General features: G+C 36.0%; 2 long non-coding RNA genes across 2 annotated transcripts in view; both read right to left on the bottom strand.

The window, feature by feature from the left end:
• LOC112133515 (uncharacterized) overlaps window positions 1-22,099 on the bottom strand; it is a 298,342-nt gene that overhangs the window by 71,814 nt on the left and 204,429 nt on the right. The gene's annotated exons all lie outside the window — the stretch shown is intronic.
• The window catches only part of LOC112133480 (uncharacterized), a 77,418-nt gene that overhangs the window by 14,278 nt on the left and 41,041 nt on the right, over window positions 1-22,099 (bottom strand). The gene's annotated exons all lie outside the window — the stretch shown is intronic.

Below are 22,099 nucleotides of genomic sequence, written 5' to 3'. Positions count from 1 at the left end.
CTATATAACACAAAGAAGTAAAATAAATTGCAAGAGAGTATGAAAGAATTAATTTTGTAGGAATTCCGGAGAAATTAAAATTTCAAGAGCAGTTAAGAGACAAGAAAAATAAAATGGGAGGATTTTAAATTAGTCCAAAAAAAGTTTCAACAGAATAAAACGGACAAAATGGCACAAAAACAGTCTTTGAGAATACATACTTAAGAACCATTATAGAAAAGCTAGAGTGAGGACTCACATTGAAACATGATTCAGTATCAAATGATACAAATAAAATGACATGTAGTGGCAAGCTGCAACCATCAAGGATAAAGAGAAAGAAAAATCCTCAAAGTTAATATACTGCAAAGGTACATTCCTGACTGTATCAGTTAATCATTATTGAATGCATTTTTTATTTTTGTTGTTTTTTTTTTAAGTAGTGACTCTATCAAATAAGGCTTTAAAAAATCATTTATTTCAATAGGAATGAGATATATAGAAGTAGGCAGTACAAGTCTAAATAGAGTGGGTTCACAATGCCACGAAGGATCTAGCCTCCTTCTCTTAAAGTATAATTTTAAAAAGAAAAAAATAAAGGGTATTTTGAGAAAATGTGTAGTGCCATTAATAAATTAAATAATTATGTAGACGTGTCAGAGGCATTGGAACCAGAGTGTGTGACTCTATTTTTAATAAGGGCTGCGTAAAATGAGGCTGAGACTTGCTGGGCTGCATTCCCAGCAGGTTAGGCATTCTTAATCATAGGATGAGTTAAGAGGCCTGCACAAGATACAAGTCCCAAAAACTCTGCTGATAAAACAGGATGCCATAAAGATGCCAACCCAAAACCTGCAAAACCAAAAAAAACAAGATGGCAATGGAAGTGACCTCTGGTCATTCTCACTGCTCATTACATGCTAGTTATAATGATTTAGTCTGCTAAAAGATACTCTCACCAGCACCATGAAAGTTTACAAATGCCATGGCAACATCCAGAAGTTACCCTATATGGTCTAAAATGGGGAGGAACACTCAGCTCCATTTCTTACCCCTTTCCATAAAAACTTATGAATAATCTACCTTTTGTTTAGCATTTAATCAAGAAATAACCAAAACAATAGCCAACCAGCAACACTCAGGGCTACTATGTCTATGGAGTAGCCATTATTTTATTCCTTTACCTTAATAAACTTGCTTTCACTTTGTGGACTTGTGCAAAATTCTTTCTTGTGTGAGATCCAAGAACCCACTCATGGGGTCTGGATCAGGACCCCTCTCCAGTAACAGAAGCAAGTATCATGTTTGGAAAAGAATAGTACTAAAAATATAGTAATAATTATTCATAACATATGTAAGGTGCCTACTGGAGTGTCTGACACATATTTAGCTGTTTAATACATTGCAAAAATTGATATAATGTTCTTCTCCAAATATTTAAAAAGACCATAAATAAATTACATTATTTATAAACTTTGACAAATAATTTTCTTAAAAGAAATCACGAAGAAGAGTTGCTCGGCCAGGCGAGGTGGCTCATGCCTGTAATCCCAGAACTTTGGGAGGCCAAGATGAGTGGATCACTTGAGGTCAGGAGTTTGAGATCAGCCTGGCCAACATGGTGAAACCCAGTCTCCACTAAAAATACAATAAAAATTAGTCGGGCATGGTTGTGTGCACCTGTAGTTCCAGCTATTCAGGAGGCTGAGGCAGAAGAATCGTTTGAACCCAGGAGGCAGAGGTTGCACTGAGCCGAGATCATGCCACTGCATTCCAACCTGGGGGACAGAGCGAGGCTTTGTCTCAAAAAATAAAATAAAATAAAATAAAAATAAAAATAAAAAAATAAAAAATAAAAAAAGGGGAGTTGCTCAAAGGCATTTATTTGATATCAGATAGATATTAAAGGAGAAGGTTTTGACTGTGGTAGAGTCTTCTAAACTAAGGCCCAAATGCCGTTTTTTCATCTCACATCATTCCAGCAACCAGCACGGCTTTCCGCTAATAGTATATAATTTATCACAGCCAGACACCATGGTATGGACAATAAGTCTACATTTATTTCCGAGGAATTTGAAGATAAGCACCATTTTTCTGTTTTTTTTTTCCATTCTGCCTTAACTTTAAGCAAGCATTTAATAGAAAGAATGCTACAAACCCTAAGATTGTAAAAGAACATTGACAAGCAAAGCTTGTCAAAGTTGGTTTTCTTCAACGAATCAGTTTCATTGTGCATTTTTTCTTTTGATTTCTAAAATTTAAAACTGGAGTTGTCTGAGTGTTAGCAGTGAAGAATCCCTATAGGTCTGCGGCAACTTGATTCTTGCCTCCTCGGAGGAAAGAATTTGGCTGAGGAGCATAAGGCAGAGTGAGAGGCTGAGGCAAGTTTGAGAGCAGGAGTAAAAATTGATTGAAAAGTTTTGGAGCAGGAATGAAAGGAAGTAAAGTATACTTGGAAAAAGTTCAAGCGGGCAACTTGAGAGATCCTATTGCACTGTTCAGCCCTTGACTCATGGGGTTTTATACATTGGCATGGTTCTGGGGTTTCTGTTTTTCTTCCCTTGATTTTTGTCTTGAGGCAGGCTGTCTGCATATGCAGTGACATGCTAGCACTTGGGAGGGGCCACATGCACAGTGAGTTTACTGAAGTTGTGTTCATGCTCATTTGAGGCATTTGTCTCTTACCAGTTGAGCATTCCTAGAGGAAGGTCATATACTGGTTAAACTCCTCCATTTTGCCTCTTAGTGCGCATGCTTAAGCATTCTTGCCAGGCTCCTGAGATCTTATCAGGAAGCTGCTGATCACCAGCTTCAGGTGTTTTCTGTCTATTGGGAGACTGCCTTTCCCTGGTGCTGGCTGTGACCAATTACTACTTTTAAGAGACAGTATAACAACTCCCTGACCATTACCTGATGGTCAGTGGATATTCTGGGGGGACGGGGGACATCATCTGCCTTGCTCATATCTGCCTAGTTACCTACTCTAATAAGAGGTTTCTTTCGTTATTGTTGCTGCTGTTGTTCTGATTACTACTATTGATTTATATTATAAAAGCTTCTTGTGCCACTTTAAACATTTTGTAACCTAACACAAACCTTAATCAATAATTGAAACATTTAACTAAGCCATATCTCTAACTCAATTTTTTAACTTTTTACTAGATTTTTTAAATTTATGTTTGCAAAATCTATTATGATAATAATATCAGAGCTCCTTGTTCATATTTGATTATATGAGATAAAAGTTTGAATATTTCATGCTTCACATAATCTCTTATGCTGACAGGTTCATGAAGCCCCGGTTTGCAGGCCAAATAAATGGTAATCCAACCAGAGGTTTTAAACAGATACTTCCAATCTCAGACTATCCAATTTTTATATACATGCAAATTATTATGTTTTAATGATACAATAGTGTACTAATATAATACATTATTCTTTTTCTCTTGGCATATGGCTTTCCAGAGTTCATATGATAGAGCAATTTTTACCTATTTATTACGGAAAATAAAAATGACAGTGATAAACTGAATACTCTTCAGTTTTAAGTTTACCTTGCAAAATACTAGCAATATTTTCTTAGAAGCTATAATTTAGTTCTAACATAGGAAATAATCCATACATTAAAACTAGAACATAAAATATTTAATCTTTCTAGATTTTTGACATTAGAACAGTAACTGTAACAAAAATATAGCATATTAAGAAAACAGTATATGACTTTCAGTTTCGGCTCTAACATATAACTTGGAAGTTGTTACTCCTGTTCTTACAGCAGGAAAAAAATGGATAAACTGAAAATCAATGAGTTTTCTTGAACCTATCAAAGAACCGAGGTTTCAGTGCAGCTTCTTCAAACATCTAGAGAGACAGAAGCATCCTGAGTGTTAGAACAGAAGCCACTTCTAAAGCCATAAACTGGTAGGAAAACAAATATTAATTGTGATAAATTTCTGCAGGCCAAGTGTGGACAAGAATGAGAGTGAGAAACTCTTGGGGTTGTAGTTGGAAAGGTCCCCCATACTTCTGTGGGCTTTACTTCTAGTAACTTCACTGATTTCTTACAGATATAAAATCCTCTCATGGCTTTGGTTAGGTGAGGGGATAATAAAGTAGTTAAAAAATGCACCAACAGCTTCTCCATAACAAAGGCCTACCTTTAAAGAAAAATACTTTGCCAGAGCCTTATCTCAGCTGGGAAAGGGAAGTCATCAGGTTTAAGTCTCCCTGAACTTTCCTGCTCCACCTAGGGAAAAAAAAAGCCACTACAGTCAACAGAGATTAGGACTTCAAGGAAAAGGATTAAGAAGGTTGCAACCAGCCAAGAAAGTAAGAAACAGGAGAAGATAAAGCAATACTACTGCAGAAACACTTATGAAGTTCACAGCTGCAAGACACAAGGTTCACATAAAGACTGAGCTTTAATCAGAATATTACAAAACATTCTCCTATTTCTTGCCTTACCATAGCACTAACAAAGTTCCAGTATTATAATAGCTGATTATAGCTGAAAGAGCTTCTAGCACAGGCTCTACTTTGAGAATAGAACTTAGGGAAACCTAAGTCAAGATGGAGGAGAAAAACAAGAACACTAAGTAATTTGAAGTATCTGACACCTATAGCTACAACACACATTTAATAGTTCAACCAACAGCCAGATTGACAATTGCTATGTAACTCAGTTTCTATTACTTGATACAGTATGCCCTGCTCTCAATAAAAAAATTATAAGACACGCTGAAGGTAAGAAAAAACACAGTTTAAAGACACAGAGCAATAATCAGAACCAGAATAATATGACACAGATATTAAAATTACTAGACAAGGAATTTTCAATAACTGTCATTAACATAGTAAGTGCCCTAAAGAAAACAGTAAACATCATGTAAGAATAAATGGGTAATGTAAGCAGAAAAAATGATACTCTAAGAAAGAATCAACAGAAAATTATAAATTACTAGGGGTCCTTTGTGGCTCCTTTCAAATTTTAGGATTTTTCTTTTATATTTCTGTGAAGAATGTCATTGGTATTTTGATAGAAATTGCATTGAATCTATAGATTGATTTGGGTACTATGGATATTTTAACAAGGTTAATTCTCTCAATATATGCACGAGATATCTTTTCGTATCTGTTATTAGTATCATCTTCAATTTCTTTATCAATATCTTATAGTTTTTATTGTAAAAATTATTCATTTTCTTGGTTAAATTTATTCTCAGGTATGTTTTTTGTAGCTATAGTAAATGAGATTGCTTTCTTGATTTCTTTTTCAGATAGTTTATTACTGGCATGCAGAAATGCTACTGACTTTTGTAGCATTTTATATCCTGCAATTCTACTGAATTCTTTTATTTCTTCTAACATTTTCAGTGGAATATTTAGGGTTTTCTATAAATAAGATAATGTTATCTGCAAGTAAGGACAGTTTGATTTTCCCATTTCCAATGTGGATGTCCTCTATTTATTTATCTTGCTTAATTGCTCTGGCTAGGACTTTCAGTACTGTGTTAAATAAAAGTAGTTAAAGTGGGCATCCTTGTATTGTTAGAGAATACATCTTAGAGAAAAACTTTCAATTTTTTCTATTCAATATGAAGTTAGTTGTGGGTTTGTCATAATGGTCTTTATTCTGTTGACATACGTTTCTTCTATACCTAGAGTTTTGAAAGTTTTTATCACCAAGTCATGTTGAATTTTATCAAATGCTTTTTCTGCATCTATTGAAATGATCATATGTTTTTTTGCTTGATTATATTAATGTGATGTGTCACATTTATTGATTTGTGTACATTGAACCATCCTTGCATCTCTGGGATGAATCTCATTTGATTGCAGTGAATAATTTGTTTAATTAACTGGTGAATTTGGTTTGCTTGTAGTTTTTTGAATATGTCAGCTCCCAGAAAAAGCCTGCTGGCCATGAGAAATCAATGCCCACAGCTAAAGCTGATTTTGCTCTCTCTCTTCTCTATGTGAGCAAAGTATTATTCTATTCAGTGCTTGACTGCATTGTGTTTTTCTTGGCAACTCTGATACCAAGATGCAGTAGGTAGAAGTGTGTAGACTTCTATTTCCAATAATAGGTGATAGATTCTACTTGTTCAACAGTAGATATTAATCCAAGTGTATTAACAATCACTCTAAATGTAAATGGTCTAAACATACCAATTAAAAGATATGTATTTTCAGCATGGAAAAAAACGAGTTTCAACTATATGTTGTCTACAAGAAACATACTTTAAATATAGAAACTAAAGAAGGCTAATAGTAAAGAGATTTAAAAAAGACTAATACTAATCAAAATATTACTGGAGTAGCTACCTTAATTTCAGATACAGCAAATTCAGAATAACAACAAAAAAAATGTCAGTGATTAAGAAGGACATTACTTAGTGAAGAGGTCAAATATTCAGAAAGACATAACGACCCTAAATGTGTATATGGCTTAGAACAGAACTTCAAAATACATGAGACAAAAGTGATAGAATTGAATGAAGAAATAAACAAATCCACTATTATAACTGGAGAATTTGAAATATCCAGTCTGTAACTGGCTGATAAAGCTGGCAGAAAATAAGGAGCATATAGGTGATCCAAACAGCACTAACAATCTTGATCTAGTTGACATTTATAGAATATCCCATCCATCAACAGTAGAATACACCTTATTTTCAAGTTCACATGAAATGTTCACCAAAACAGATCTCATTCTGTCATAAAACACACTTTAATAAGTTCAAAAGAATAGAAATTATACAAAGTATTATTCTCTGAGCATGATGAAATTAAACTAAAAATTAATAACAGAAATATAGCTGGAAAAGCCCCAAGTATTTGGTAATTGAACAATATACTTCTAAATAACTCATAAGTCAAGAATAATTCTCAATAGAAATTTAAGCATATTTTGAACTAAACGAAAATGATAATTAGAGCTGAAATCAATTAAACTGAAAATAAGAAAACAATAGAGAAAATCCATGCAACCAAAACTGTGTTCTTTGAAACAATTGATGATTGATAAATTTCTAGTCAAACTAAGCAGAGAAAAAAGAAAAGACACAAATTACCATTGTCAGAAATGAAAGAGGGATCATCACTACTGATATAATGGATATTAAAACAATAATGAAAATACTATAAACAACTCTATAATAATAAATTTGATTCCTTAGATGCAGTAGGCAAACAGCTTGAAGAACATAAATCACCAAAATTTACGCAAGGAGAAATAAAGAACTTGGATATCTCTGTATCTATTAAATGTATAATAATCGAATAAATAATTAAAAGTTTTCTAGAAAAGAAAACACTAGGCCCCAATGATTTCACTGGTTAATTCTACCAAGTAATTAGGGAAGAAATTTATGTACATGTACATATGAATATGATAGTGTACATACATATGTCGCCTTGCTCGGTCAGTTGATTGGGCTTAGAAGTAACAACACACTAGTAGAAACAAGCACACCTAGTACCCCAGATCTTGTTTCTTAGTTGAATTATTTAATAAAAGGAACCAGCCCTCCTTGGAGAAATGGCCAGTTCCAGGACTGGGAAAGACGTATACAAGATGAGCCTGGAACACCTCGTACTGCTAGAAAGCACACTGTATTTTTCTTGGCAACTCTGATACCAAGATGTAGTAGGTGGAAGTGTGCAGACCTCTATTTGAGGTACTTAGACTTCTATTTGAGGTACTTCTATTTGAGGTACTTCTATTGAGAGGTACTCAGCGCATGGGCACGCACACACAAACACACACAAAGATGTGCTTATGTTAAAATGACAAAAGAGGCAAATGAAAGAACTTCCAATAGCCAAGGCTGGATCAATTTGAACAACAAAATAAATGAAGTAATATTGGACTACAACCTAACATACAAAATAGGTATATATGATTCATACCGATATAAGTAAATGATTCAATGAATAAATAAATGGAGATGAGACAAAACTCCCATGTAGAAGAATTTTTGAATAATTTATGGAGACACATTGTCCTCAACTCCTTAAGTATGGGCTGTGCATAATGCCTTCTTTTCAAATAAGTATAGAAATGAGAGGGGAAAGAGTAACTTTTCACTGGAGAAAACTGGCAAACACTATCACAGCCTGGTGATCAATATTAACATCAGCAGTGGTGAATCATGTGGATAGTATGTAACTTTGATATGATGTGATAATAATGGCACTTTACCTCTGTGGTCTTTTTCCCCAATACCCATAACCCCAGTCTAATCATGAAAATGATATTAAACAAATTGCAATTGAGGGACATTCCACAAAATACCTTCAGTACTTCTCACATTGTTAAGGTCATCAAAAACTAGGAAAGTCTAAGAAACTGTCACAGTCAAGAAGATCCTAAATATAATTTTTGACATTCTGAATGGAATCTTGAAACATGAAAAATAACCATATGTAAAAACAAAGAAAAATATGAATAAAGTATCAATAACGGTTCTCTACTTGTGAGAAATGTATCATACTAATGTAAGATATTAATAATAGGGAACACCATGTGTTGGGTATGTGGGAACTCTCTGAACTATCTTTGCAACTTTTCTGTATATCTAAAACTATTCCAAACTAAAAACTTGACTTTAAAAATACTATACATACAAAATATATTTTGAGAATATGCTTAGATTATGTAATGTATTTGACAAAGAAAATTTTTCTGGAAGTTAAAAATTCTGAGATATAAAATACATTTAAATGTAAAAATATAGTAATTGACTGCATTAACTTGTAACTTATTCTAATTGAATGGTATTATATCTGTAGAAACCAGCCTTAGCAGATAAAATATTTATTTTTTTAAATTGTCGGTTTTAGTACTCAGATAATATTGACCAGTTTTTCTTGAATTATAGTATTAAAAATGTTTGATATGAGTTGCAATGGGAGTAATTATTTTATCCCCTTTTTGTGTGTTTCTGGACATAAAATACAATGTTGCTTCTCGCTGACATTAATGATAGTTTTATTTCTTTGTGCCTCAAGTAGGGCTGCCTTCCTTTAACTTGCTTAAATGCCCTACAGAAGAGCAGACAGACAGAAATGTATTCAATACAAGCATTGCTGATTGTGATAAAATAAAATTTATTTAAGTAAGCCTTTCTGGAAATGAGTCACTTTGAAAAGATCTATATTACTTGCTTTATCTAGGCATCCGTTTAATCAAATAATTAAATACACAAACCTTTTATTCAAGACTTAAAGTAAACTTGAAATTTTAAAATTAAACAATAACTAATTATAAATATCTACTACATTATTAGGAAAATATTACTGCTATAAAATAATACATTAATTTATAAAATAACCTTTATTGCAAAATTTTGCTGTAAATTGTACCTTTCTAAGAGAAAACTCTTAAACATATACAGACTTCTGAAAAGAATTTTCATGACAGCGTCTACCTACTTTCAGTGTAACATAAAGACAATAGCAATTCTCATATTACTTTATTACTGTAGATTAATTCATGAAAGCTTGCACAGTGTCACAGAGCCTGTAAACATTAGAGCTGAGATGTGAATCCAGGCAGTCTGGATCCAGAGTCTGTGCTTTCAACCACTCTACTCTCTCCAGGACACAAGCTGATTGTTGTTAAATCTTAAAGTCTTGTTAATTAAGAGAGATGACAAACAAAAGATAGGAAGAAATATAAAGCTTATATTTTAGGGGTCCTTCTGGGCGTGTCCTGGGTTGATAATGTATGATTAAGACATCCAAATGTTCTTCCCTTGGAGATCTATTCTCAGTGTTTCTTGAGGTGATTCTTAGGATTTGAGGGAAAGTAGGGGGTATTCCATTAAGGCTAAAATAATCAGGACTTTTCAGAGCCTGACTGAAAAATGGCAAAATTCTATTGATTATAAAGAATCAGAGTGAGTTGTCAGCATGAGGCATGTGATATATGTAACAAAGAGTGCACATGCTGTCATCCTCACTTGGGTTACGGCAAGAAGTAGTGACAACCTTACCAACATGAGGTGTACTTCTTATTCTTTTGTTATGACGTATCGGGGAAAATCTCTGGATAGCAACATCATTTGTCAGCTGAAGTTTTCTAAGTGTGAGGGAAAATCTCAGGCCTAAATTGATTAACATGTAAGCTCCCTCTAGTCTGACCCTCTTGTATTCCCTTGATGCTATAGATTAAATGTTTGTGTCCCCTCAAGAAAATCCTTATGTTGGAATCCAAACCTCAAGCTGATGGTATTAGAAAGTGGGACCTTTGGGCGGTATTTGAGTCATGAGAGTGGAGCCATCATAATTGGGATTAGTGCCTTCATGGAAAAAGACCACAGAGAGCTAGCTTACCTCTTCCACTGTGTGAGGACATGGATAAAAGAATGAGAAAGGGGGCCGGGCGAGGTGGCTCACGCCTGTAATCCCAGCACTTTGGGAGGCCAAGGCGGGCGGATCACTGGGTCAGGAGATTGAGACCATCCTGGCTAACACGGTGAAATCCCATCTCTACTGAAAAAAAAACACAAAAAAATTAGCCGGGTGCACTGGTGGGCGCCTGTAGTCCCAGCTACTCGGGAGGCTGAGGCAGGAGAATGGTGTGAACCCGGGAGGCGGAGTTTGCAGTGAGCCGAGATCGCGCCACTGCCCTCCAGCCTGGGTGACAGAGCGAGACTCCGTCTCAAAAAAAAAAAAAAGAATGAGAAAGTGTACCTTCGACAGAAATTGAATCTGCTTACACTTTGATCTTGAGTTCACAGATTCCAGAACTGTGAGACAACTTTTTGTTGTTTATAAGGTACCCAGTTGATGGTATTCTGTTACAGCAGCCTGAATAAACTAAGATACTTCATGTTTATGGCAACTCCTCTGCCTTTTTTGGTCTCTCGAATTGAAAGAGCTGCCTTCCCTCCCTTACCTGGATACTGCGTGAAATGGAAGCTAGAGGATTCTTTCCACGGTGAGTAAAATAATTTATCCTATTTCATTTTAGGCAAAGTAGAAATTAAAATAAAAAAACAATTGAGTAAGACATAAAAAGAAACGAAGACCTCACAAACACATAAGCGATGTTGCAAACTATAGATTCTTAATTACACTCATACCACTTTTAATGTACCAAAACCTGATCTGAATCTCCGATTTAAATGTTAGCTGGAATGAATGCAGGAGAATGTGGGCTACCCTCTTATACTCAACTCTGAGTCTCTAACAGGCAAATCTTAAGGGCATCTTTCATACAACTTAAGCCTGTCACAACCCCTATTGTTTATCACTGCTCCAAAATTCTACATTCTACGCCAGTTCAGCCTCCAAGTTGGAAGGTAAGAAACTGATGCTACACATATTAGTTTCCTAGGGATGCTATAATAGAATACCACACACTGAGTGGCCTAAATTAAGGTTATTCCCTTGTAGCCCTGTAAGACAAAATCCAAAAGCAATGTATTGGAAAGTTCACCCACTCTCTGGAGGCTGTAGGGCAGGATTCTTCCTTGACTTTTTTCTAGCTTCTGCCTGGCAATCTTTAGAGTTCCTTGGCTTGCAGCTGCATCACTCCAAACTCTGCCTCTGTATTCATATCCCTTTTCCCCTGCTCATCTGTGTGTCTCTGTTTTCAAATTTCCCACTACTTACAAAGAAATAGGGCTCACTGTAATCTAGCATGACCTCATTTGAACCTGATTACATAAGCAAAGACCCTATATTAAAATAGGGTCACATTCTGAGGTTCCAGGTAGACATGAATTTTGCAGGGACACTATTGAATTTGTATCTGGGCCTGGAATCATTAGCTTGTAACCTTGATTCAAGATATTACATTTGTTCTGCCAATCAGCTGTGTTGTATGGGTCCTTCATAGGTGGCTAGCAGTAGGCACAAATATCTTTGGTATATTTCTCTGAAGAACTGCCTCTTTACCATATTGCATCATTTTAGATTTGCACTATCCTAGATACCCAAAACATTTAAGAATAGTAACCTGAATCTTTACAAACAGATAAACATATATGATTCATTTGTATCATTTTATATGCTAAAGTCACAAAGACATATATAACTATAACTTAGTATTCAGTGATTTCATGGATTGATCTGTGAATACAACTGTCATATAAAATAGATTTTTTTCTCCCAAAGAGACAAAGCTCCAGAAAAGTGAGGTAAACAATCTGCTTTTGCTTCAGATGGTTAGACAACATAGCAATTTTAACATCTGGTACTGTAATCATAAGAGAAAACTTCTAAAAGCCAGAATGATGAAACTAATGTTCCATAGGAAATAATACTCTATTTTTTGTAGCTAAGGAAATTATTCCAAAAGAAAAAAATATAAATTTTTCATAAAGAAGTAAAAATGCATACAACTCAAAGTGACTTTATATATTAAAAAGTTATGGTTGTTGGTGCCAAGAAATATGTAAAGATAAAAAATAATGCTACACTAGAGGTCTACAGACTACAGGGAGAAACTGTCAATAATCTGGTCAATTTCTATACTGTTCACAAGGCATTTTAATCATTTTGACTTCAGTTATTTTTCTCCAGTTAAAATGGAGTTTTCATTCCTATACACCAATAATAGACAAACAGCCAAATCATGAGTGAACTCCCATTCACAATTGCTATAAAGAGAATAAAATACCTAGGAATACAACTGACAAGGGATGTGAAGGACCTCTTCAAGGAGAACTACAAACCTCTGCTCAAGGATATAAGAGAGGACACAAAAAAATGGAAAAGCATTTCATGTTTATGGATAGGACGAATCAATATCGTGAAAATGGCCATACTTCCCAAAGTAATTTATAGATTCAATTCTATCCCCATCAAGCTACCAATGACTTTCTTCAGAGAATTAGAAAAAAACTACTTTAAATTTCATATGGAACCAAAAAAGAGCCCACATAGCCAAGACAATCCTAAGCAAAAAGAACAAAGCTGGAGGTATCATGCTACCTGACTTCAAACTATACTACAAGGACATAGTAACCAAAACAGCATGGTACTGGTACCCAAACAAATATATAGACCAATGGAACAGAACAGAGGCCTCAGAAATAACACCACACATCTACAACCATCTATCTTTGACAAACCTGACAAAAACAAGCAATGGAGAAAGGATTTCCTATTTAATAAATGGCGTTGGGAAAACTGGCTAGCCATATGCAGAAAACTGAAACTGGACCTCTTCCTTACACCTTATACAAAAATTAACTCAATATGGATTAAAGACTTAAACAACAGACCTAAAACCATAAAAACCCTAGAAGAAAATCTAGGCAATATCACCATTCAGGATACAGGCATGGAAAAAGACCTAATGACTAAAACACACACAAAAAAATGGCAACAAAAGCCAAAATTAACAAATGGGATCTATTTAAACTAAAGAGCTTCTGCACAGTAAAATAAACTATCTTCAGAGAAAACAGGCAACCAAAGAATGGGAGAAAATTTTTGCAATCTATCCATCTGACAAAGGGCTAATAACCAGAATCTACAAAGAACTTAAATAAATTTACAAGAAAAAAAAACAATGCCATCAAAAATTATGCGAAGGATATGAACAGACACTTCTCAAAAGAAGATATTTATGCAGCCAACAAACATACAAAAAAAAGTCTCATCATCACTGGTCATTAGAGAAATGCAGATCAAAACCACAATGAGATACCATCTCACGCCAGTTAGAATGGCTATCATTAAAAAGTCAGGAAACAACAGATGGCTGGACAGGGAGAAACAGGAATGCTTTTACCCTGTTGGTGGGAGTGTAAATTAGTTAAACCTTTGTAGAAGACAGTGTGGTGATTCCTCAAGGATCTAGAACCAGAAATACCATTTAACCCAGCAATCCCATTACTGGATATATACCCAAAGGATTATGAATCATTCTACTATAAGGACACATGCACACATATGCTTATTGCAGCACTGTTCACAATAGCAAAGACTTGGAACCAACCCAAATGCCCATCAATGATAGACTGGATAAAGAAAAGGTGGCACATATACACCATGGAATACTATGCAGCCATTAAAAAGGATGAGTTCATGTCCTTTGCAGTGACATGGATGAAGCTGGAAACCATCATTCTCAGCAAACTAACACAAGAACAGAAAAATAAACACCACATGTTCTCACTCATAAGTGGGAGTTAAACAATGAGAACACATGGACACAGGGAGGGGAACATCACAAACCAGAGCCTGTCTAGGGGTGGGGGGCTAGGGGATGCATAGCATTAGGAGAAATATCTAAGGTAGATGACGGGTTGATGGGTAAAGCAAACCACCATGGTACATGTGTACCTATGTAACAAACCTGGATGTTCTGCACATGTATCCTAGAACTTAAAATTTAAAAAAAAAAATTTTTTTAAATTGAAGTTTTTTTGTGTTTTTTGTTTGTTTGTTATGGTCGTGTTTGTTTTTTGAGAAAGAGTCTTGCTCTGTTACCCAGGCTGAAGTGCAGTGGCGCAATCTCGGCTTACTTCAATCTCTGTCTCCCAGGTTCAAGCAATTCTCCTGCCTAAGCGCACACTAGTAGCTGGGTTTACAGGCGCCTGCAACCACACCTGGATAATTTTTGTATTTTTACTAGAGACAGGGTTTCACCATGTTGGCCAGGTTGGTCTTGAACTCCTGACCTAGGTGATCCACCCGCCTCAGCTTCCCAAAGTGCTGGGATTACAGGAGTAAGCCATCGCGCCTGGCCAAGAATGATTCTTCGTATTTTCCACAGAGCCCAGCCTAGTGATTGGCACATAGCAGATCTTAATAAAAGCTTGTATAATGAGGTAATGAAGCAAATTCTGAATGACAATTTTGCTATTCAAGCAATTGTACACAAATAGCTCTTAAATGAATTGCTATTATAAAAACTGATATAGAAAGTAAAACCAGTAGTTGATTTTCATAAAAATACATTTTCTGGCTGATATTTTCTTTGAGTTGAGTTCTTATTTTGGTGTTGAGATTACTCTAGATGAATAAATATTGAGTTAGATGAAATATAACATCAGAATGGTTGCATTAAGAGCATAGCTTTTATTGGTTTTATAATTCATCTTCCCAGCACCCTGAGGAAGGGCTAAATAGCCAATTCTGTGGCAGTCATAGCCAAAGCATAACAGTATCTGTGCCTGACAAGGAGCACATTATCAAACTAGATAACAAATAAAACAAAAGGAATTGCCTCCTGGGCTTTCAACAAGTCTGTTGTTAATCTTGTTAAGATTTTAATAATTTTCCCATGCCAAACTGTCCTGGTTAATTACCTTTGATTTTGCTGTCAGTTCCATTTCTAACAAATGTTAGTCTCATTTGCCATTTGATTATTGTTGCTTTGATGGAAAATATTTAAGTTCCCTTGGGAAGGTTATTACGTTGGCAGGAAAGATAAAAGGATTGAAAAAATAATGATTAGTACTAGAAATCTGTTAATATTGAGAATATTGAGTCAAAATGAATCAAAATAACAGCAACTAAAAATTTTAGTAAAATATAATCAGATTTTTATATAAGCCTTGGAAAGCAGTGGCTGTTTCTGGGAGTAAATACACAACCAGGCAACAGGAGGAAACACAATGATACATGCTTCGGTTGAAGCAAGGTTTCAAACCCTTCAAAATAGAGGCGATGTCAGAAGCCTGTCTGCCTAAAACTGCCCTTGGTTCAACACTCCTCCTGGGATCTACCAAATGCTTCCTCAATACTACAGAGTGAATAATTCATTCCCTGGGCTTCCCCTCACAGTCAACATGAAAGTGGAAAGGTCTTTGAAAGTTCACTGGTTAGTGAATAATGACACTACTTACAAGTGCACCAGCGAATAAAATACATATGAGGCACCAGCAAGTGATGGACTAACTCAGGACTGTCCAATGGAAATACAATGCAAGCCACATACAGAATTTTAAATTTTCTAGTAGACACATTAAAAAATTAGAAAGAATCAGGTGACATTAATTTTAAGAAAATATTTAATCCAACATATGCAAAAGATTATTTCAACATGTAATCAATTTAAAAACTATTGATTACTGATTCAATCTCCTTATTCTTTACTAATCAGCTTAGATTTTTCTATTTCATTATAATTCAGTCTTGGTACATTATAGTTTCTAGGAATGTATCCATTTATTTTAGCTTATCTAATTTGTGAGACACAATTGTCAATACTACTTTCATATGATCCTTTGTATATCTGCAGTATCAATTTTAAGGTCTCCTCTTTTATTTATAATTTTATTCATTTGCATTCTCTCTTGTTTTCACTTGATTGGCCTAGGTAAAGGGTTGTCAATTTTGCTTATCTTTTGAATAAAACCAACTCAATTTCGTTTACATTTTCTATTGTTTTTCTATTCTATTATTTATTTCTGCTGCAGTCTTTAGTATGTCTTTCCTTCTGCTAATCAGGGGCTTGGTTTATTCTTTTTCTAGTTCCTGAAGGTGAAATATTCAGTTTTTTTTTTTTTTTTTTTTTTACTTATTTTAAATTCAGGGGAACATGTGCAGGTTTGTTATATAAACACTTGTCTTGGGTGTTTGTGATGCACAGATTCTTTTGTCACACAGGTATTCAGCATTTGTAGCTATAAATTTCCTTCTCAGGACTGCTTTTGCTACATCCTATAAGGTTTTATGTGTTGTGCTTTTATTTTTTAAGATATTTTTATGTTTTTCTTTTGATTTCTCCTTTAACACATTGGTTGTTCAAGATTCTATTATTTTCACATTTTTGTGAATTTTCTAATTTTCCTTATATTGATTTCTAATTTCATACCACTGTTGTTGGAAACAATACTTGATATGATTTCAAAGTTTTTTAATTTTTTGAAATTTATTTTGTAGCTTAATACATGATTTATTATGTAGAATGTTCTGTGCATGCTTGAGAAGAAGGTATATTTTGTTGTTGTCAAGTATAATGTTCTGCATATATCTGCTAGGTCCATTTGGTTTATAGTGTTGTCCAAATCCATGGTTTACCTTTTCCTGTTTTCACTATTATATACCTATTGTTGAGAGAGGGTATTAAAGTCCCTTACTATTATTGTTTTGCTGTTTATTTATCCTTCCAGTTCTGATAGTATTTGCTTTATGTATTTAGGTGCTCTGATGTTGGGTATATAACTATTTACAATTCTTATATTTGCTAGGTAAATTTTCCACTTTTCATCGTGTAAGGATCCTCTTTGTCTCTTGTGATTGTTTCTCACCTAAAGTGTATCTTACCTGATATAAATATAGCCATTTATGATCTCTTTTGGTTACTATTTGCATGGAATATCTTTTTCCATTCTACACTTTTGGCTTACATGTGTTCTTAGGTCTAAAAAAATCTCTGGTTGCAGCTTTTTTATCTTGCTTTTTAATCCATTCAAACACTATGTCTTTTGATTGGATAATTTAATCCATTAACATTTAAAGTAAACATTGAGAGGTAAGGACTTACTATTGCCATTTTTAGAATTGTTTGCTTTGGCGGGGATAGACTTTTGCCAGTTAGTCCAGCCTAAAGTTCTGAATAAGTTAGCTAGTAGTATCTGTAGGTAGGCAAAGCTTGCTATCAGAGTCTCTAGTTGGGCAGAGTCACTGTGCTATGAAATCAGGCAGAGCTAAAGTCTGAACTCCATAGTTGGGTGGTCTGCTAGCTGAGCTTCGGGTTTAGGCTGTGTTCTGTGGCCAGCTGGGGTCACTACTGGTCTTCCAGTTTAGGAGGGGCTATAGGTTGTACCCTGCAGTTGGAGGGGGCTATAGTCTGGGCTCCTGAATCAAGCAGAACAACAGTCTATCCTCTGTATTTGAGTGGAATCACTGGCTGAGCTTTGTGCCTGGGCTGTGCCCTGTAATTAGGCAGGGCCTTAGTTTAGGCTCCACAGGGAGGAGACTGGGCTTTGCCGCAAGGCAGGGCCATAAGCTATGCTCCATGGCCAGGAAGGTTGCTTACCAAGTGTATTAGTCCATTTTCATACTGCTATAAAGAACTGCCTGAGACTGGGTAATTTATAAAGGAAAGAGGTTTCATTGACTCACAGTTCAGCATGGCTGGGGAGTCCTCAGGAAACTCACAATCATGGTAGAAGGCAAAGGGGAAGCAAGTCACCTTTTCCACAGGGCAGCAGGGAGGTGAAGCGGCAAGTGAAGGGGGAAGAGCCCCTTATAAAACCATGGGATCTCGTGAGAATTCACTCACTATTACAAGAACAGCATGGGAGAAACTAGCCCCATAATTCAATTACCTCCACCTGGTTTCTCCCTTGACACGTGGAGATTATAGGGATTACAATTCAAGATGAGATTTTGGTGGGGACACAGCCAAACCACATCACCAGGCTTTCTTATTAGGTGCATCTGCAGGCTATGCTCCTCAATTGAACAGGGCTTCTGGCTTGGCTTCCTGCCAATCCAGAACCACACTCTGGGCTCTGAAAATGGAAAGAATTTCTTCCCAGGTTCCTTGGTCAGGCAGGACTACAGGCTATATTCTGCGGTTGTATAGGGTTGCTGAATGGGCTACCTGCTTAAGAAAAGCCAATAGCAATGCTCCAAGGTTGGGCTGGACCACTGACTAGGGACCCCAGCTGGGGAGTACTGAACTACTGGATCAACTCTGATGGTAGGTAGAACCACTGGTTGCATTCTGGCTAGATCACACTGCCTGCAGGGATACAATGCCTCTGCCAAGATCCATATGCTGACTGCTGTAAACCCACCCCCTTTCTTTGTTCCTACGTGACCTCAAGTAGTCTAGTCCCCCCAGTGCTCTCTGTGAAGAAGGATAGAAGTGGCCCTTCCAGAAGGCACGTCAATATGCTTGGGAAGCTGTATATTGTTCTTGGGTTCTCTTTTCCCCACTGGACAAACTCTAGGCCTAAGGAAATCTCTCAGTGTGGTGCTGTGCCAGCCTGGGGCAGGGAAAACACAGTGAAAGGGAAAGTGTTCCTCTTACTTTTCTAATGTGGCTTTATGGGGCTTTTTGCAGTTTTAATGATGCCTCACCCTCAGATTCTGGGATTTTCACAAAGTCATCCTTGTCAGTGACTTGTTGCTGGTTGATATTTCTATGAGGAGAACTAGAGGTAGGACCTTCTATCCCACCATCTTGCTGATGTCACTCTCTAATGGTTACCTCCTAAAAAGTGGTTATACTCATGCAGCATTTGATAAGATAATAATCCAAGGAGATTTTCTAGAATATATTTATCATATGCTTCTATTTTTTTAAAATTAGTCTGTATGAGCCCTTAAATTACACCCAATTTTTAAATATGGGAAATTGAGAACAATTAGCATAGAATTATTGGCAAAACTATACCATGTGAGTGTAAAGTAAGACACAAGTGTGCTAACCAACTCTTGCTCACAGGCACATGGAAGTAATTATAAGCCACTTAATCAAGACCTAAATCCAACTTTAAGCTGGGGGAAATAGAGACTCAGAACCAGGGATAGAGCACTAAATATTATGACTAGAGTTGTCTTATGAGCAAGGATAATGCCTTAAATATAATATTCATGAGTTTTAAAGGGCCATCTGGTGAGATTAATTAATCCAGAGCTTCCATCTGACAGTAATTAAAAATTACAAGCTAAGGAGATATAAGTAGAAATTCAACTATTATAAAGAGGAACAAAAGAAAGGGGAAAAATGGCAGTTAATTGGAGAGAAGACAAATTTTAAAAGTCTCCTTCTTCCTGAAGAATTTAAAATTTCAGAGCTTGAGTAGGTTTTTTAAGACAGAGACCAAAAACTGGCTCCAAGCAATAAAGGAAGGCAGGAGCCAAAGTTGAAGAAGGTGGCTTCTTTCTTTCTTTCTTTTCTTTCTTTCTTTCCTTCTTTCTTTCTTTCTTTCTTTTCTTTCTTTCTTTTCTTTCTTTCTTTCTTTCTCTTTCTTTCTTTCTTTCTTTCTCTCTTTCTTTCTTTTCTTTCTTTCTTTTCTTTCTTTTTCTTTCTTCTTTCTTTCTCTCTCTCCTTCCTTCCTTCCTCTTTCTTTCTCTCTCTCTTTTTTTTTTTTGAGACAGAGTTTTGCTCTTGTTGCCCAGGCTGGAGTGCAATGACATGATCTTGGCTCACTGCCACCTCTATCTCCTGGGTTCAACTGATTCTCCTGCCTCAGCCTCCCAAGTAGCTGGGATTACAGGCCTGCGCCACCACAACCGGCTCATTTTGTATTGCTAGCACAGACGGAGTTTTGCCATGTTGGTTAGGCTGGTCTCGATCTCCTGACCTAAGGTGATTCACCCACCCCAGCCTCCCAAAGTGCTGGGGTTACAGGCATAAGCCACCACACCCAGCCAGTGAAGCTGTTTTCTCAGGCTATGGATTGGACTGGTTCAATAATTTATTGTACTGTGAATGACACCCCGTGCATTTGGGAAATTAGAAATATAATGTCTAAGATGAATAAAATAGTTCCAATTAGTAAAATGACACCTCTACTGAGAAAATAGAGAAAGAGAGCAGGAGAAGATACAAGAAGAGAGAGAGGTCCCATTACTGAGATTTTGCATTTCATTTAGTATTTTTAGTTTCTCAACAATCTTAAAAGTTATGTACTTTGCTTGTTTTAATGAGAAGGAAACAGAAGCTTAGAAAAGGTAAGTTAATTTCTCAAAAGTATGTAGCAGATCTGCCTAATGCTAGACTCTGTGCAAACTTGTGAATGTATTATATAGTAAAACCACAAAGTCTTGCTCTAGCAGAGTGAAAAGAAATCTTTATCATTTATAGAGACGGGCATGTGCCAGAACTTCTTAAGAATTTGAGAAATGAAATAAATATCAAAGCTTCTGACATTTATTAATGCTGAAGGGTAAGCACCTAAAATAAATAATTGTTTGCTTAACAGAGCAACTGCATTAGTTTTGGGTAGTGTAAAATCAGATCCTGAGCTTAGAGTGGGTGAAGTGAAGAAGTGCACAACTCTACATAAGAAAGAAATGGGGGCCGGGCGTGGTGGCTCACACCTGTAATCCCAGCATTTTGGGATGCCTAGGCGGGTGGATCACCTGAGGTCAGGAGTTCAAGACCAGCCTGGCCAACATGGTGAAACCCCATCTGTACTAAAAATATAAACATTAGCCAGGCATTGTGGCACACACTTGTAATCCTAGCTGCTCAGGAAGCTAAGGCAGGAGAATCACTTGAACCCGGGGAGGTGGAGATTGCAGTGAGCCAAGATAGCAACATTGAACTCCAGCCTGGGCGACAAGAGTGAAACTCCATCTCAAAAAATAAATAAAATAAAAAAAAAAAGAAAAAGAAAAAGAAATAGGATTTTAGCACTTGGAGGAGGGATTTCTGGAGAGAAAGATATTTAGCAACTCAAGAAAATGCCTAAGTAAGAGTTAGGGCTTAAGAGTAGAAATTTCCAGAGGTTTTGGATTGCATTTTAAGGTGGTAATATTTAATATTCCACTGTATATTATTGCTTGTAATCCTCTTCTGTTACTCTCAAACTGACCTTTAGGAAAAGTTGATTTAAAAAAATAACTTTGTATTAGTAAAACTTTGTGAGAATAAAAGAATCTGAAGAGCATTCTGACTGATTTGAAGAAACACACAAAACAATTAGCATCTTAAGGGGCAGAAGTAATAACAAGTAGGAAGCAAGTCAGATTAGACTGATCTAGTAGAAATGACACCCTAGGAAACACTAAAATATTAGATGAGACTTGCTACAGCATGAGGCCGGGAGATACAAGGCAGCATCTTAGAACACTAAAGCAAAGAGCAACCTCAGAAGGCTGAAGGATACAGAGATGTATGAGCTACACAAGAAAAGGGACTGCCACCCTAAGGTAATTCTCTAAGTGTTGGAAATGAATTTTTGAAAGATAGGATCAATTTTACCTAGCTCTGGGCAGTAACCCAGTTACTGAGGGGGCTGATGCTGTTTCTGACAGTGGCTCATTTGCCAGTCTGCGGAACTGAGATTATGAGCCTTTATGGCAAACATCACCATCTCAAACATTTAAATTTTTCCAGTCACAAATTCATAGTATTCTAAAAATGTTTCACAATGTATCATTTCAAAAATAGATGCAAAAGTGATAACATAGATGTAAATTTGTATCACTCCTTTTGTCAGAAAAAAAACACTCTTAAAAATACTGT

This window comes from Pongo abelii, chromosome 4 (genome assembly GCF_028885655.2).
Source record: "Pongo abelii isolate AG06213 chromosome 4, NHGRI_mPonAbe1-v2.0_pri, whole genome shotgun sequence".
NCBI lineage: Eukaryota > Metazoa > Chordata > Mammalia > Primates > Hominidae > Pongo > Pongo abelii.
The sequence above is the reverse complement of the archived record's forward strand: the minus strand, read 5'-3'. Positions and strand labels throughout refer to the sequence as shown.